Source organism: Branchiostoma belcheri, unplaced genomic scaffold (genome assembly GCF_001625305.1).
Source record: "Branchiostoma belcheri isolate BF01 breed outbred unplaced genomic scaffold, Haploidv18h27 scaffold377, whole genome shotgun sequence".
In the NCBI taxonomy this organism is placed as follows: Eukaryota; Metazoa; Chordata; class Leptocardii; order Amphioxiformes; family Branchiostomatidae; genus Branchiostoma; species Branchiostoma belcheri.
The window spans coordinates 4,610-22,561 of record NW_017803995.1 but is presented as its reverse complement, the minus strand read 5'-3'; the positions used below and the strand labels follow the sequence as shown (position 1 = coordinate 22,561).

General features: G+C 43.2%; 1 pseudogene; it reads left to right on the top strand.

The window, feature by feature from the left end:
• Nucleotides 1-822: 822 nt before the first annotated feature.
• LOC109476441 lies at nt 823-16,287 on the top strand (annotated as a pseudogene).
• The last annotated feature ends 1,665 nt before the right edge of the window (nt 16,288-17,952 follow it).

Here is a 17,952-nt window from a genome sequence, read left to right as displayed (position 1 = left end):
AGAAGAAGTATATGACACCCGTTTTATTTGCCGTCATAGAATTGTAAGGCTAATCTCCAAGCAGATCCCTCTCGGTGGCAAAAAGACAGTATCAAATTGGCCAGGCAGTATCCATTAGCCAGAGAAGGTTGCCAGCCACCGACGGGGTCAGGACAAAAATAATAGGCCAATATAAAAAGGTAACGATCATTCCCCCACAACCTCTGCTTGGAGAGTATTGTAAGGCCACCAGGCGATCATCAATGCAGTCATTTCTGACCAACATTAGCACCACGTTCTAACCAACATTAGCACCACTGTATCTGTCGTACACATTACCATGAACAGTATACCGTGTGAACTTGTGTTTACTTTAGTACTTTGTAAGGCCCTTGGCATGCATGCATAACGGTGAAGAGCGAACAAAAGCTAGCTTAAATTTTCCCTACGGCGACATTCGTATATGTATGCACACAGTAGTAGGATAACCTGGATAAGCCTACTGCCCGCCAGCCCAATGTACCAATGACATAATTTATGCTTTCTACTTTTACAAAATAACCAGATAGCCGACGCTGATCACTTTTCATTTGTTTTAATGAAACAGTGCACACTCTTATGTTCTTGTTTCAGATGTTTAGCAATTTGACGACCTCCACTCTGCTGAATGAAGACTATGTGTTCCGACTGTTAACTACCCGGCATTTCCGCACGGCCCTGTAGATATATATGGACATGGGATATGCCTCCGGTCACCATGTCATGAATAATACATACGAATGAACGAACCCTCGCTGTCACTGACGACACGACATGCTGCGCAGTTGACATGCATACATCCTGTTCTCAGTTCCACCTGTTGCTCATCCACAAAACCTGCGCATCGCTCTGTCATCGTTTGCCACTGAAAGTTTCTGCGTCACTTACCCGTTTCCGAGAATTCGTGACTCTGGGCAGAATACTGGAACGTGAGCTTTTTGTGGTGGTTACGGCATAACTTTGCCCCTGAACTGTTTACTTTGTTCACCTGCTTGGTGATGTTCAGGCATGACGGTTCCTAGTATCATACACTAGCGGACTTCCGCCCATCTACAAGTCACTTGTGTTTGGACCGTGTGCGAAATAGGTACGCAGATAAGTGTCCACGGACTACCCGTATTGTTCTTCTCCTTTTCTAGAGAGTCTCAAGCTGACGTTCTGAACATCTCCGTTGATAAGTAACACGGGTGAGTCTCTTTAGTTGTTGTTCTGTCAAAACATTAGACCACTGTTTCATAGAGACAGGCTTATTTTTAATTAGGCCGAGTTGGTGCGCAGTCGGGCTTGGTGCGGTTGGAGTTCAAGTAAGCTCTTAGCCAGACGAAGCGCCGAGACCCTGTCTTTGCCCACTTCAGTGGAAACGCAAAACTGATTCATAGTTAGTATATACTTCTGCATTTGTGAGTTGAATGTCTGATCTTTTTAACATAGTCGGACGGCTAGTGTTGTTTTACGTTGGACAAGAGGGCGCAATATACAGTGCAGTGGTACAGACCTGCGTGTGTATATAACATGCATGATAGTCAATCCCACTCACTATTAATGGTTAAGTTTTTAAATCCTTCTCACACCTTTCGGTATACAATGCGGCGTTATCTCACTTTCTGTAGCCGCAAAACTAGCAAGCACTACAGTGGATAATCTTCCGGCAGTGATGTGTGTTCAACTACGATCATATAGCCTTTCCTTTAGCTGCTGAAAGCTAAGTATCATATTTAAGTACTATGTACCACCGGGATCGAGCCCGCGGCCTAACCCAAGAATTACGAATTGTGGGCCAATGCTAATCTCCAAGCAGATCCCTATCGGTGGCAAAAAGACAGTATCAAATTGGCCAGGCAGTATCCATTAGCCAGAGAAGGTCCGCGGCCACCGAGGTTGGTGGGGGTAGCGACAAAAAAAAAAAAAAAAAAACGGCCATATATAAAAAGGTAACGATCATTCCCCCACAACCTCTGCTTGGAGAGTAGGTCAGTGTAGCACTTATTGAATGGGTTTTTAAAATGTTTGTGGGATAAAGTCACTTGGTAGAGAAAGAACATGGCTACGTCAGTGATGTTCAAAACTTCACCGAATGCGTACCCTAGTCAGACCACACCTTCTGTACAGTCTGTTTTTACATCAAATATAACGAATATTACATGTAGCATGGACTCTCAGTGCTGTTCATATTCATTTTAGCTTGCTCAATAGAGTTTTACAGATACACACATCAACTATAGATAACTTTTATATCATAGAAAGAAAAAGTCAAGTTGAACTGAAGTGTATACGTATGTGCATGGTAAGGTATCAATTTTGTATTAATTCTTGTGTGATTCATGTAGCAAAGCTTCCACTAGGCCCTCCTTAAGGGTTTTAGGATGGTATAATTCGGCAAACGGATAGGGCCTGGCTGACCAGGGGAGTGGGCCCGCCATTACGGTACGGGTTCTATTTCCTCCTGCGCAGGCGAATGAACTCCACAGTAGTTGGATGCACGCCGAGCTTCTGAGACGGTCCCCAGCAAGTCACATCCTCCTTTTCGTGGAACTGATCCGTCCATGTCGTACCTATATATACCTCTGCGTCACCTCCTCGCGAAATATTTAGAACTTTTGTAAGTTCCGTTACATTTATTACATTTGTGAAAGTCGAATCCTGCGGTAGAATTCCAGTTTATTATTTTATTAATGACATTTACATGATCTATGCAGTGATGTTCACCATACTTACACTAATGCATTATTAATGCAAATTAGACCCTTATTTGCTTGATTGGTATCTGTTGATGCACCACCTGACATAGCTATAGATTAAATATTTTTCTAGTGGTCTTCGTTTTCATTTATTTCTGTACAGGTACTTGCTTGTTTATATATGTTGGTCCTTGGTTGGCCCTTTTAGGTCACATTCTAAACATTCCGTATCCTCGTCAGCCGTTACCAAGTTCATCTGGCACTGTGGTTACGGTTAGATTGGTCCCAGGATAACAAAATACCACAACAAACATACAGAAGGAGAATTCTCTGTTATGTCCGCTTGATGTCAGGAGTAGTTGTTTTTTTTTCAGTCTGTCGCAATGGTAGATGTTGGTTGGATAAATATATCTATAGCTAGCTAATAATAATACTTCAGTTCATTGGTTGGGGTGTTATTACTGTTAAAGGAGATTAGGTGAATCTCTCTATACTTACTACAGACCTGTGGCTGTGTGAGGGAGGAAATTTAATTACTCTTATGTTTGCTGAAAGAAAGTAATATACGAATAAACAGAGAGTTGTATGGTAGTGCGCTATTTTATCAATGCATTCCAATGATCTCGATTGAATAAAAACACATGAGGTATAATGGAATAGTGTAGGAATATGGAAGAATATTGCGCCATGCTCTTTGGCATTGGCATTGCAAGACGGCCAGTGCCAGTGACAATTGTTAAGCGGGCCCAAGTTGTGCGTGACGGCGACGTGTATATTCATGCGTTGTCCTATCTAAGTATGGAGGACATCATTTCGCCAGAGTAACAGGTGAAGCGTAAGTGGGTTAGTCACGGCAGTGGGACAGTGTGGTTCAGACTGACAAAGAGCTCGTCCCTGTGATTATATCTAGCGGGGATGTGTGGGTGTAACACCGCCGGAACTGGAATTTTCAGCGGAAAGTGCTTTCTATGTTCAATGATCCATTTGATGACCCAAACGTGTGCAACAATATATCACGAGGAGAAAGAATTCAAGCTATACTGGCACGATTCTATCGGCGCGGTATTACAGCTCGTTTGGTGGTAGCTCGGCATGTGCTGTCGACAAAGGCAACTGCATGTCATTTGAACATTCATCAGGGAGCGCAAATGACCTGTAAAGCCCCTGTCACACATTCACGAATCTGGCCTCCCGAACACTAGCCGAACGCCCCCATGCCCAACCATGGTTACGAGTAGGTCGGCACAAAGTCGGCTGGTGTGACTTTGGCTAATATTTGGCTGCGCCAGCCGAATATTTCAAAATACTTAAAACATTCAGGGGTGGTTGGCTGTAAGTTAGCAGAACACCAGCCAACCATTCGGGAGTAAGTCAACAGTGTTATTGGCGTGTTTGGGGATCAAATTTGACTCAAGGCTCAGCACTCAAATTCGTCACGATTCGTATAGAAAAGTAGACGTGACCTAAATCTGGTCATGTTGCTCCCGAACGTCAGCCGAACCTGGGAACAAATTCGGGGAAAGGGCGCGAATGTGTGACAGGGGCTTAACAATTCTAAAGTCCACGGAAAACAACGAGCCCCTGACATTACGCCATGCGAGAAGCAAAGGAACTGCAGCGGTCGATGCGATGTTGCCAACTTCCGCTTTGAGCGGCTTTCGTGCTTTCAAAAGCAACTTTGACAAATCACTCACTGGTCTTTCGGTGAGCTTTCTATGATCTCCGAGGTCTTGCAATCATCTCACGATGATCTCAGTGATCTTCCATTGATGTTTAAAGTCTTCCAGTAGTCTTATGATGACCTCGAGGACCAATGACATTTGGTAACTTATCGGTTGCGCAACGGTCCGCATCTTTGAGCGTGAAAAGTCAACAAAACTATAGAAGCTGCCAAAAAAACTCATTTTCAATTTTATTCTATCGTTCTCAGGCAGCATGGCGGGATCATCCCCGCGCAGGTGGGAGGCACTCGCCCTGTGCTTCCTCGTGTTCCTGTTACCGGGCGTCTCCGGATGTGGAGGCAACCTGACGGCTCCCTCTGGAGGTCCTGTCACGTCACCGAACTACCCCAGTAACTATGGCAACAGCCAGAACTGCGAGTGGCTGATCACCGTCCCGGCAGGAAGCACGATCCGTCTCACGTTTGACAGCTTCGACGTGGAGCAAGATTATGACTTTTTGCGCATCTACGATGGAGCCAGCGCAAGTGCGGCGGTGTTACAGGAGTAAGGCCCTATACTGTAATCTATTGATAAGAACTAGGTGTGAATAAGAGGTCCCGGCCGGGTTCGAGTCCTGACATGCCACCGATCTTATGCCTTTGGGAAAGGTACTCTCCAAGTAGATTTTCGGTATTCTTGGCGTGTTTTTAGACTTTTTATCGGGGTTTGAAAAAGTCTAAAAACACGCCAAAAATAACCCCAAACCCTAACCACTGCTTGGAGAGTATAGGGAAGGCACTTTACACGACTTTCCTCACTTAACTCACAGGTGAAAATGAGTATTGTCCTCTTCCATATTTGTCCTCTATCTGCGTTCGTGACGGCATAAAATAATTAAGCTGATATAACTTGAGTGTGCCGTCACCATGTCTGGTCATGAAATGTTGGTATGAAAAAATGGTGATGACCAATCTATGGTGTATATAAATACATATCCCGAAAAGCTTCGATTGTGTTGTGTGCTTTTTTTGAGGGGGGGATGGAAACCAGACCGCATTGAGACATAGATTGGCTCGATTACTATTTATTCTTGGATCTCTAGGTTAACGGGTCCAGAGTCAGTCAGCCCTATCGTCAGCACATCTAACGTGATGTTCCTGAGGTTCACATCTGACAACAGTGAAGCACGCCAGGGGTTCAATTTCTCCTACACAAGTCACAACACGTATGGTAAGGAGTATAGTCCTTTTTGTGTTGTGTTGTGTTGTGTGTGTGTGTGTGTGTGTGTGTGTGTGTGTGTGTGTATGTGTGTGTGTGTGTGTGTGTGTGTGTGTTTGTGTGTGTCTGTGTCTGTGTCTGTGTCTGTCTGTCTGTATGTATGTGGTTTGTGGAATCTGGGGTGCCTGTAAATGGGAACAGAGTTACTGAATGAATGTAACTTTGTATGCCTGGTATAGCGCAATTCGCATCTATTCGAGTACCTCATTATTATAATGACACGACAACGTATCAAATAATAACCGTGCCGGGAATCATTTTCCACGTTCTCCTGTTCCAGAAACGTGTGGGCTATCAGTGTTTCGCCACTTCCCCCAGACTGGTTGTGGAGGACATGCAGTGGACATAGCCAGCCATGTTGGCGTTACCCTAGAGTTCTGTGTAAACGCCTGCTGCGCAAACCCCGCATGCCTGTCGTTTCAATACAACACGGCTGGTACATGCTACTTGAAAAGTAAGCTTTGCTCTGCAGAGGAGAAAGTGTCAGCAGCAAGTGGCAACATGTACGACCGACTTGACGGTACATTAGTCCTTATTGTGTCTACATCTGTACAAACATTAGTATAAACACGTAATGCAATTGCGTTTTCATGCTATAGTTACGGTACCTTTTTTACGACAATAGTTGTTTATCATAGCATTAATTTCAAGTATCTCGATATCTATCATTGTTTCGTACATTTGGTAACATTTGAGCAAGTGTACATGGCCACATGGCATAACTAGGCACTTGTGACTTTGATGCACCGCATATCATAAATGAATATATCAGGGTCTATATTAATACTTGTACTCTTCAATACCAACCCCAATGGACATAAACGATACGTAGAAACTATTTCTTCCAAGAAGTTCTAATCATCTCTTTTTGGCTGCAGGTTGTCCGGATGGCTACTCGTACTTCGCACATACTGAGCTGTGTTACCGCGCGTACGACAGACAGAATACCTACGACGAGGCTCTGACGACCTGTGAAGCAGACAGCGGCACCCTGGCCATGCCTCGCGACGACACCACCAACGACTTCCTCATCGCTCTGAAGAACGACGCGAGCACGACTAATCTCTTCAATTTCGGACTGGAAAGTAGGGACGGATCGTGGAATTATGTAGATGGCGGAGAGTTGGTCTTCACCGACTGGGCCGATGGAGAGCCGAGCAGCGATGCCGAACAATGCGCGCTGTACTTCCCTGCAACCTGGGACCCCGCCCACAATAGGAATAAGTGGAACGACGGGCCCTGTTTGGGAAACTTTGGTTTCATCTGTGAAGTTGGTAAGTCACAGGATTTGACGTTTGTAACGTTATAACGCATTCTCTTGTTATCTTCAAGTAACTTTTAATGTCATCACATCTTGAATCAACGTAAATACGTCTAAGATACCGTTAGAACATAGAAAATCACATTATGTATAAAATCGCATTTTTAATGATTAGACGTAGAAGATGTCGGGAAATTGGCGATTTTCGGGCTGCTGAAGAAAATAAAACCCGGGAAAAGTCTTAAGAATAGAAACCTTCGTTCAACTCCATTCATCGATGTAACTGATAATTACAGTCCTCTTACCTGCGCAGGTGTCAATGTCGCCCTGGGGAAGGCAGCGTTCCAAACAAGTACGAGGAACGTTGAGGCCAATGAGGGTTATGGGGCGGCTGCAAGGTTCGCTGTAGACGGGAAAACTGATAGCAACTACCAGGCTGGTTACTGTACACACACTACAGAAGAGGCTGAGCCAAGCTGGTGGGTGGATCTTGGTCAATCGTACATGATTGACAGGTGAGTGTACAGCACATATATATTTTATATGATATGCACGTAATTCTTTGATATGTAGATATGTGTATGAGCATTAAGTACACGTACGCACTCATACGCACCTCCATTCACACACGCACGCACACAAACACTCACACACGCACGCACACAAACACTCACACACGCACACACACACACACACACACACACACACACACACACACACACACACACACACACACACACGTCAATATGTAAATCAAAACTTGCCAAAGGAAAGACTCTTGATGCAAGTCCCAATACCATTCGCGATGATGGTGATGGGTGGTCTAGTCAAATAAGTTCCATGATAACGCAGTAACGTACATCCGAACACTAAAATTTAGTATGTAAACTCCAGTATCATTACTTTGTTTTCAATATCTACAGAGTGGCCATCTTCAACCGCCAGGACTGTTGTGCTGAACGACTCAACCCCTTCAACATCCACATCGGGGATTCCGACCAGGTCAGCGAGAACCCCAAGTGTGGCGGTGATCATCAAATCGCCTTGGACCAGCCGTCCATTTCCGTCTCATGTCAGGGGATGAGGGGGCGGTATGTGGGCGTCCGTCTCCCCGGACCCTCCCGAATACTGACTCTGTGTCAAGTCCAAGTCTTTTCGGGTAGGCCTTCGCTATAGTTACTTTATACATATATAGCTATGGTATACTGTATGGAGCGGTTTCACTTCATACTTTGCATATCAACGAAGCGGGAAGCTACTGACTGGCATGTTGGTTGCATTTGCATTACGATGGACCGCAGCTCACATGACTAAAATGTGCACACCTGTTTCTTATTCTACCTAATTATAGCTTATTATCAATTTATGGCTTTTATGGTTGTTCTCATTTTGCAATATTTTTTGCAATATTTGTAAATTTATTTACATTTGTGAAAGTTGTTTGTTGCGGTCTGTTTCTGAACCTTTTAGGACAACCTTCGAAATTCCGGCTACCATTTTATAGTTCCATTCTAAAACGTTCCATTCTCCCCATACATGAACTTCTGGAAGCTGTGGATTATTGCCGCCCAGACCCGTGCGTCAATGGGACCTGCACGAGCGGGGCAGACAACTTCACCTGCGCCTGTGACGAGGGCTACGAAGGAGAAACTTGTGAAGTACCCATCACTGGTATGTAGCGAACCTGTAATGTAATGTAATGTAATGTAATGTGATGTATCGTGATAGGTGAAAACGTTTCACTGATCACGATTCATTATGGCTTCATCACTATGTGGTGAAGTCATGTTGTTTTTCCTAATGTTTCTTCTTCTCCTTCTTCTCCTGCCATTTCTTTAATAACTAGCGTTTGTCCGTCTGTTTGTCTGTGAACAACATAACTCAAGAAGCTTAATATGCATTGTCATGAAACTTGGTATGATGTCGTGGAACTCTTGTTACCTCCATGAAAAATGGAGGTATTGTTTTTGGCGCGTCTGTCTGTGTGTCTGTGTGTTTGTGTTTCCGCACATTTGTAGTCAGCATAACTTCATAACGCAACATATTAACTTAAAATTACTTAGGATCGTATGCTTTCTTTTACAAACAGCCTGTCCAGAGTTACCGCTTCCAAACGGTAACAGGACAGAAGGTCATCTTTACGGAGACACAGTCACCTTTTCCTGTGACGAAGGCTACGAACTGATAGGTTCTGAAAACAGAACTTGCCAGGCTAACCAGAGCTGGTCGGGTGCACAGACCAATTGCTCCAGTAAGTGACCATTTTTAACAGTGGTGTTTTCATACTGGTAGGTATCTTCTTGGGTTTCTTTGCTCCAGTACATTGTGACCACTCTCGACTTTATGGTATTGTATATGGCAATCCGTATGTCCGAGATTGCGCATAGCCTTTCATAACTAAAGGATTATATGCGTCTTTTTAGGAAAAGCCTGCCCAGAGTTACCGCTTCCAGACCACGCCACCAGGACAGAGGGCCATCTTTACGGAGACACAGTCACCTTTTCCTGTAACGAAGGCTACGAACTGATCGGTTCTGAAAACAGAACTTGCCAGGCCAACCAGAGCTGGTCGGGTGTACAGACCAATTGCTCCAGTAAGTGGCCATTTCTAACAGTTTTGTTTTTAGTAGTGCAAGTGGTACGGACTAGTACCTTGTCAATCATTGCTCCAGTACATGTGACCACTCGTCTTGTATTTCGCAACAAATTTGGCTGACATGGAGCGTAGCCTTTCATACCTAAAGCAACTTAGGGTCTTTTAATAGTTATGTTTTTTTTTTCTTTTGTTCAGAAAAAGACCTGCCCAGAGCTGCCATTGCCAAACAACGCCACCAGGACGGAGGGTCATCTTTACGGAGACACAGTCACCTTTTCCTGTGACGAAGGCTACGAACTGATCAGCTCTGAAAACAGAACTTGCCAGGCCGACCAGACTTGGTCGGGTGTACAGCCCTATTGCAACAGTAAGTAATAATTTTTGAGTGTCGTGGTCATAGTGGTCGGTACTTTTCGTGTTTTCTTGCATTATGATATTGTATTTGGCCATACATATGTCTAAAGAGATACTTAGGATGTTATGTATTTGTGTATGTATATGTGTATGTGTATGTATGTATGTATGTATGTATATATCATTGTATGTATGTATGTGGTTTAGCACGTTAACTCAAGAAGTTACGCCATAATTTGAATCTGGGGTGTCTGAAAATGAGAGCAGACTTACTGATCAGAATGTAACTTTGTAATTAAGTATGCCCGGTATAGCGCATGGCATTTATTCAAGCATATCATTGATGAAACGACAGCGTATCAAACAAGAATTCGGAGATCTCATACCTCCATGAAATATGTAGAGTTTATGTCAAGATTGCCGGGAGGATCTGTCTCAGTATGGAAATAAGGCCGTAATTAACATAATCTACCGTTGTATAGCGTATTCTCTCGTGAGCTTCAATAACTTTTAACGTTATCACATCTTGAATTAACGTAAATACGTCTGAGATACCGTATTTAGAACATGAAAATCACATTATGTATAAAATCGCATTCATTGACAAGACGTAGAAGATGTCGGGAGATTGGCGCTTTTCGGGCCGCTGAAGAAAATAAAACCCGGGAAAAGGCTTATGAATAGAAACCTTCGTTCAACTCAAGTCATCGATGTAACTGATAATTACAGTCCTCTTACCTGCGACAGGTGTCAATGTCGCCCTGGGGAAGGCAGCGTTCCAAACCAGCACTTGCTGTGGAGGGGTTGCCAGCCATGCTGTAGACGGGAACACCGATACCGACTTCTACGCTGGTTCCTGTACAGCCACTGCAGATAGCCCGGCAGAGACTGATCCAAGCTGGTGGGTGGATCTTGGTCAATCGTACATGATTGACAGGTAGGTGTACAGCGTACATATACATGTATATAAATATAAATACACACACGCATTCACATTCTCACACACAAATACACACACACACACACACAAACAACACACACACACACACAAATACACACACACACACACACACACAAACAACACACACACATACACACACACACACAAACAAACAAACAATACACATGCAATCAATTTGTTAATCAATACTTGCCAAAGGAAAGACTCGTGATGCAAGTCCCAGTACCATTAGCGATGATAGTGATTGATCTAGTCAAATTTCATGCCGTGTACCGTTCCATAAGAACGTTCATCAGTACACTAAAATGCAGGATATAAACTCCAGTGTCATTGCTTTGTTTTATACAGAATAGTCATCTTCAACCGCCAGGAATGTTGTCCTGAACGACTCAATCCTTTCAACATCCACATCGGGATTCCGACCAGGTCAGCGAGAACCCCAAGTGTGGCGGTGATCATCAAATCGACGTGAACCAGCCGTCCATTTCCGTCTCATGTCTGGGGTTGAGGGGGCGGTATGTGGGCGTCCGTCTCCCCGGACCCTCCCGAATACTGACTCTGTGTGAAGTCCAAGTCTTTTCGGGTAGGCCTTCGCTATAGTTACTTTATACATATATAGCTATGGTATACTGTATGGAGCGGTGTCACTCACTTTCAATATCAACGAAGCGGGTAGGTACTGACTGGCATGTTGGTTGCATTTGCATTTCGATGGACCGCAGCTCACATGACTAAAATGTGCACACTAAGCTTGTTTCTTATTCTACCTAATTATTGCATATTATCAATTTAATAGCTTTTTATGGTTGTGCTCATGTTGCAATATTTTGCAATATTTGTAAATTTATTTACATTTGTGAAAGTTGTTTGTTTCAGTAAGTTCTGAACATTTCAGGACAACCTTAAAATTTTTTTTCCGGCTACTATTTTTATAGTTCCATTCTAAAACGTTCCATTCTCCCCATACATGAACTTCTGGAAGCTGTGGATTATTGCCGCCCAGACCCGTGCGTCAATGGGACCTGCACGAGCGGGGCAGACAACTTCACCTGCGCCTGTGACGAGGGCTACGAAGGAGAAACTTGTGAAGTTCCCATCACTGGTATGTAGCGAACCTGTAATGTAAATGTGATGTGATGTATCGTGATAGGGGTATATTCTGTGAAAACGTTTCACTGATCACGATTCATTATGGCTTCACCACTATGTGGTGAAGTTCATGTTGTTTTTCCTAATGTTTCTTCTTCTCCTTCTTCTTCTCCTGCCATTTCTTTAAATTGATTCAACTCCTTCATTTTTGGGCCAAATAATATGAAATTTGGTATGAAGGTAGAGTAGTCAAAACCCCTAGGCGTTGTTTTTTTTTTCATTTCTTCGATACAGGCATTTAAAATTGTTTTATTTGGGTTTTTGGGCATTTTTTGACAAAATCTGTACATTTAGGGTCCTGGAGACCTGGTATTGCACTAAAATCATCTGAAATTTGGCCTAGGTATGCTTTATATATCCACCAACAACAAGTCATTATAGTTGTTGGCATACTCTCCCTTAAGCTGACCAAGGTCACTTGGCTCACCCTCATGCGGAAGAACGGACGAGGAATTTCTTTCACGCCATTTTGGGAAGGATCCCTTAGACATCCAGTTGACTTGTGACAATTCTTTTAGGTAAAATCAACACGCTGTCATTTTGCACTTTAGCGGACTGCTTTCGTGACGACAGGGTTACTCGGGAAGTACCACAAACATGTTCACCTAAAGCCTCCGTCACACATACACGAAGCCGGAGCACTAGGCGAACCCCCAAACCAATCTCCGAAATCCAAATCATACATTGTGAAGGCCGACATGTTTCTATACCACACAGCAAAGACATGGCATAAGGCTTTCTAGTCGGGTTTCAAGCATTTTGTCAGTACTATATTTTCTGAATGTGTGACAGGGAATTGACAAGCGACAACAGTGAGGGACGACCTTTGTTTTCTAACCAAACTGAACGGAGTTTTCTTGTCCTTCCAGTCTGCAGGTATCCCCTTGGGATGGAATCTGGCGCCATACCTGATGACAGCATCACCGCATCCTCTACCTATAGTGTTGGTTTCGAGCCCTACCGCGGTCGGTTGAACGGAGTTGCTGGTTGGGGCGCTTGGGCAGTCGCAACCAACACCATCGGGGAATGGTTACAGGTTGGCAGACATTTTGGTACATTAAACAACCACGATTCTACCTGTTACTTCCAGAATGGGGACGTATTATTTTAGGTATCGCTAATTTATGCTAGCGCTATATCTGTATGTTTGGGTTCCAAAGTGAGTAGGTGGAGTTTGGGTTTAGAGTTTGATTGACAGGGGTATGAGTCCGTATGAACGGGTGTGCCATGCATGCGGTCGCCAGGAATGTATGGAAACCATGGTGTAATAGTGCAATAAGTTCCCTCATACAATCGTATGGGTAACACTACATTTGATGATGTGTTTTTCATTAGCACAAACTATATAGTAAACTATATACTTAACTATAATCATATTATTGAAATCCCGATTTTTGTTTGGATTATTGCGCCACACACGATATCAATTTCGCTGTTCCTCTAACGTGATAAGTTCGAATTTCCTTGTCCGAACAATAACCTATGTTGATGACTTCGAATCTGTTGTGTTTAGAATGTGAATATCAATGCTTTGTTGCACTGACAATACATTACTGTGCACAATGTGGGCTAATTACCTTCGCCAAGAAGGTTATGTTTTCAGTAGCGTTTGTCTGTGTGTGGGTATGTGTGTTTGTGTGTGTGTGGTTTAGCAAGATAACTCGAGAAGCAGTAAATGGATTGGAATGAAACTTGGTAGGTGGGTAGGTCTTCATAAGACCTAGAAATGATTAGATTTTGGGCCCCCTGGCGGCTTTCCTAGGTACTGCAGCTGAACTTCCGGTTTTGATATCTCATGTTCTGGACATGCTAGGGTCACGAATTTTGGTTGGTAGATAGCTCTTGTGGTAGGGAAGAAGTGACGTGAGTTTGGGTCCCCTAGCGCCTTCTTCTGGAACTGCAGGAGCATTTGTTGAAAAAAATTTGAAGGACGATAACTCAAGAACCGGTTGACGTATTGTCGTGATTTTTGGTATGTAAGTAGTATAAGTGATTCTTGACATGATCAGATGGCAATTATGCAAATCAGGCGCTAATTTGCATAATTAATGAGGAAATTCTATAACTCTGCTTTGTTCGATAATAGAACTATGAAACACTTGTGACATCTACTTGAGAACGAGAAAAACATCTGAGGATATATATTATGTAAATGAGGACCTAATTTGCATAATTAATGGAAAATTCTTATAATTTCATAGTTGTAACTGCTGCACCCCGAATTTCATACTTGCCACATTTGGAAGTTAAGTGAAGGTGAACATCAACGAACATAATTTATTCAAATCATGACCTCATTTGCATAATTTATGAGGAAGTGCTAAAATAGCCTTTTTGTTATGATAAGGCTGTCATTGGATGAAGAATATGATCAACTGACATAGTCCATGCAAATGAGGCTCTTATTCACAAAATCAATGATTAAAATTGTATAATTCGTCACCCGCAAGGGTTAACCTCATTTGGCGAAGGTATGAGATTGTGGAACTCTTGTTTTAGCTTGCAGTGCACGCTATCCAGATATGTAGTAAGTTTCCCGGCTTGTATTTCACGTGCATTCTATAACGAAGAACATCTATGCATTCAGGTGGATTTAGGAGAAATGAAGACCGTCACAGGCACCATCATCCAGGGTCGCTATCATAATTACGACCAGTGGGTGACCTCATACAAACTACAGTACAGTGTAGATGGCCTTAGTTGGATCACGTATGCAAGTAGCGATGGCTCCGAAGAGGTAGGTTATATACAAAGATATCCCTTTCTTTCTAGATCTATCAGAAGAAAGATCAAATTCGTCCTAAAAAGCCATAACAGCTGTTACCTACTAGGGTTTAGATTTGACTTGCCATTGATGTTGTTTGTCTCGGCGCCCAGCTATTATATTGTACTTACTTGAGTAGGTCTCCTCATCTCTGTGAATGGCCTGCGTCAAAGTCAGTCTTTCGTCTGCACAGCGTCCTGCGCCATACTTGGCGGCCGTGGGCGATCCTCTTCAGGTCCTCTAGAGTCCGACTGGGTTGGCGCATATATATATATAGTATGCAAAGAATTAAAAAAAAAACTGGTCTTATTTATCGTTTTGTTGTCCAGGTGTTTCCAGGCAACACCGACAGGAACACTCCTGTAACCAACCTGCTGGACAGTCCCACTGAAGCCCGGTACGTGCGTTTCCTGCCTCAATCCTGGCATGTCCATATGAGTATGAGGGCGGAGGTTCTAGGCTGCAGCGTTAACGGTAGGTTTCTGTTGAAAGCCGTTGCATTGGCACTTGACTCGTTGAGTTTATTGCATATTGTTAACATGTTCCTCTGCTTGTTACTTCGATTGTATAAACGTATTGTGAAATTAGAGATTGCATGCAATTACTAGTATATCGTTTTTCACCTGAACTATACGTGGCAGGTGGCAACAGTAGAAAATTTAAAAAAATAACCTATACGTGTGACGTAACGATGGTTTAAGAACGTTACCACTCCCACTACAATGAGGTTGTTGCGCTCGATCGTATTACTTATCAATTCTGTGCCCTCTTTCGCAGGAATATGGCTGCGACGGGATTCGTCATGGGTCGTGGACTCCACAGGTACACCGTGGGTCGACAACGGAGTGACATATGATGCCGCAAAGCCTTGGATGGAAACACTAGTACCTACTGGAACGTCATAGATACCGGGCAGAACCACAACAACTGGTACATCGTGCTGGACATCGCAGCGCCTCAAACTCTGACGCGCATCGCAGTGAACAGCTACGGAGACACCACCCACGACATCGCAGCCTTCAAGTTGCAAAGTTCTCAGGTTGTGAGTCCGTACAGCTGGGAGGACGTCGTGTCCGTCGATAACGTGCAGGGAGGGACGGACCAGAGACAAGAGTTCGGCGGGTTCCAGGGAACAGCGCGGTATTGGAGGTTCGTGGTCACCCGGACCCATGAGGGCTGGCAACCTTATCTCACTGAACTCAACCTCTTCAGCATCTCCCCAGGTATTTTTTCTTCTTTGTTTGTTCCGGCATAGTCTGATTGCTCCAGTAGCCGTTTTACGTGTGTCTTTTCTTTCAAATATAACGATAAGTAAACAAAACATTTTTTTTTTAAATTCCTGTCTTTCTTGTTGTCACAAAAAGTCACACAAGTATATTACCTCGGCTACATGCTGGTAAATGACCATGCTATATTTTAAGGCAATGACCATAGGCATGTTATTTGCGGTCGGGTGGTCTATGGAGAAATTTCAAGAGACCGAGAAGGTGGTCGCCTTAGGAGGAAGTTGCCCTACCAGATCTGACTGTATGCTGTTTTATCCAACAGTGAACAGCCTAACGCTCAGGACCAGCAATACCTCTGTCCACTCTGGCAGTGTTGACTCTTTGACAGTTGAAATCTTCTCTGACCTTTGTGATGATGTCTGCACGAACACAACTGTATCCGGACTTACAGACGTCGGGTACGTAATATAAGATACGAGTAGCCGGTACATAATTGTAGCTGCTTTATGTAGTCTCGGTCTGATGGTTCGCCTTTTTCAAGTTACAGCCTTACGGAAAAAAGTTGCCCAGAGTTGGATGAGACGTCTACTTATAACCATCTTATTTAAAACGGACAGTACAGTTTCTTGTGGTGACAATGTGGTGAATGAGTTATCTGCACAGTTAAATCTGTAACCCTTTACAAGTGTTGTGTACTACTGTAAATGAATTTTTGTTCGCGAGAGTTTTAACTTCGTGATATTCACGGAGTCATCTCCTCGCGAACACTTTTGTTCCGTACTGCCCCCCTCCCCCGCAAACCATGCCCCCCCGTATATGAAGACAACAACAACGTATACTAGTACTAAGACTCCAAGAATAACATCGTTTTTGTAATGAAATTCATTTAGTGAATCTTTGATTGTATCTTCCCACATGCACAACATCAAAGCACCGAGTACGATCGAACCTTTGCCGCTCCCAATTTCGGACGTCCCACAAGGCTTCGACTTACAACTTCAGGAGCGGACTGGCTCAAACTCGACTGGGTAAGCAAATATAATATTATGAACTTTGAACAGACTACTGCATATTATGTCAATACACTCATATCTGTTTAGTTTGGAACTACCTCCTTAAGTTCTTCATATTGATGCTATTGATATTTTTCTTTCCAGGTTGATGTGTACAATGTTTATACTGGGCTACACCATCGTTTTTCCTGTCCCAGTGAAGGTTGCCAGTTATCAACTGATCCAAGTGAGGGGAGCCGACAGGTGGTCTTAGATATTGATGGTAAGTACATGTACATTTCTTTCGAATGCTGGATAGGTTTTGTGATTAATAGATGAAGTGGCGTAAGCTTGGTCCCCCGAGCAGATTGTTTGGAGGCACAATGCGCCTTTTTGTATGAAACTTTAAGATGCAGTTGGTGTTACAGTGTTACAGTAGGTTAACGATGTCACGTACTAACAACAGGAACAACTGCCTTATATTTTAGCAATATTGGCCAGGCAACAGGCTTGTATTTGTGGAATCATGTCACATAACTACATTTTTTACACCTTGTCTTCACAAAACATATTTGTGGTAAACTACTTAAGATTCATGTACAAATTAATCATCAGCTTTATTGCCACCTTAAATCGATAATTGTAGCTTCTAGTAACTTCTTCATAACCAGGCCAGTATTAACTTTTATTGCATGTCATTTTGCATGCATAGTATGCACTGTATCCAAAGTGCACATTACATTTTTTATACATGTATTATCGGGCCAGACCTGGCCTAGGACACAGCCTACGAAATCACGCGTAGCCTTTCCTAACAAATTAAAGTACATATACGTCACCATATACACATAACGTTACAGGACAGGCAAGTCTAGCTAACCTCATGTATAATTTCTGGATAACGATATTGTTTATCGGATGGAAAGATCGGTCGAGTAAGTATCAGAGGTTTTGGCACTTTTATTTAAAATATACTAAATCTAAATAAAATTATACTAAAATACTAAAAGTAGG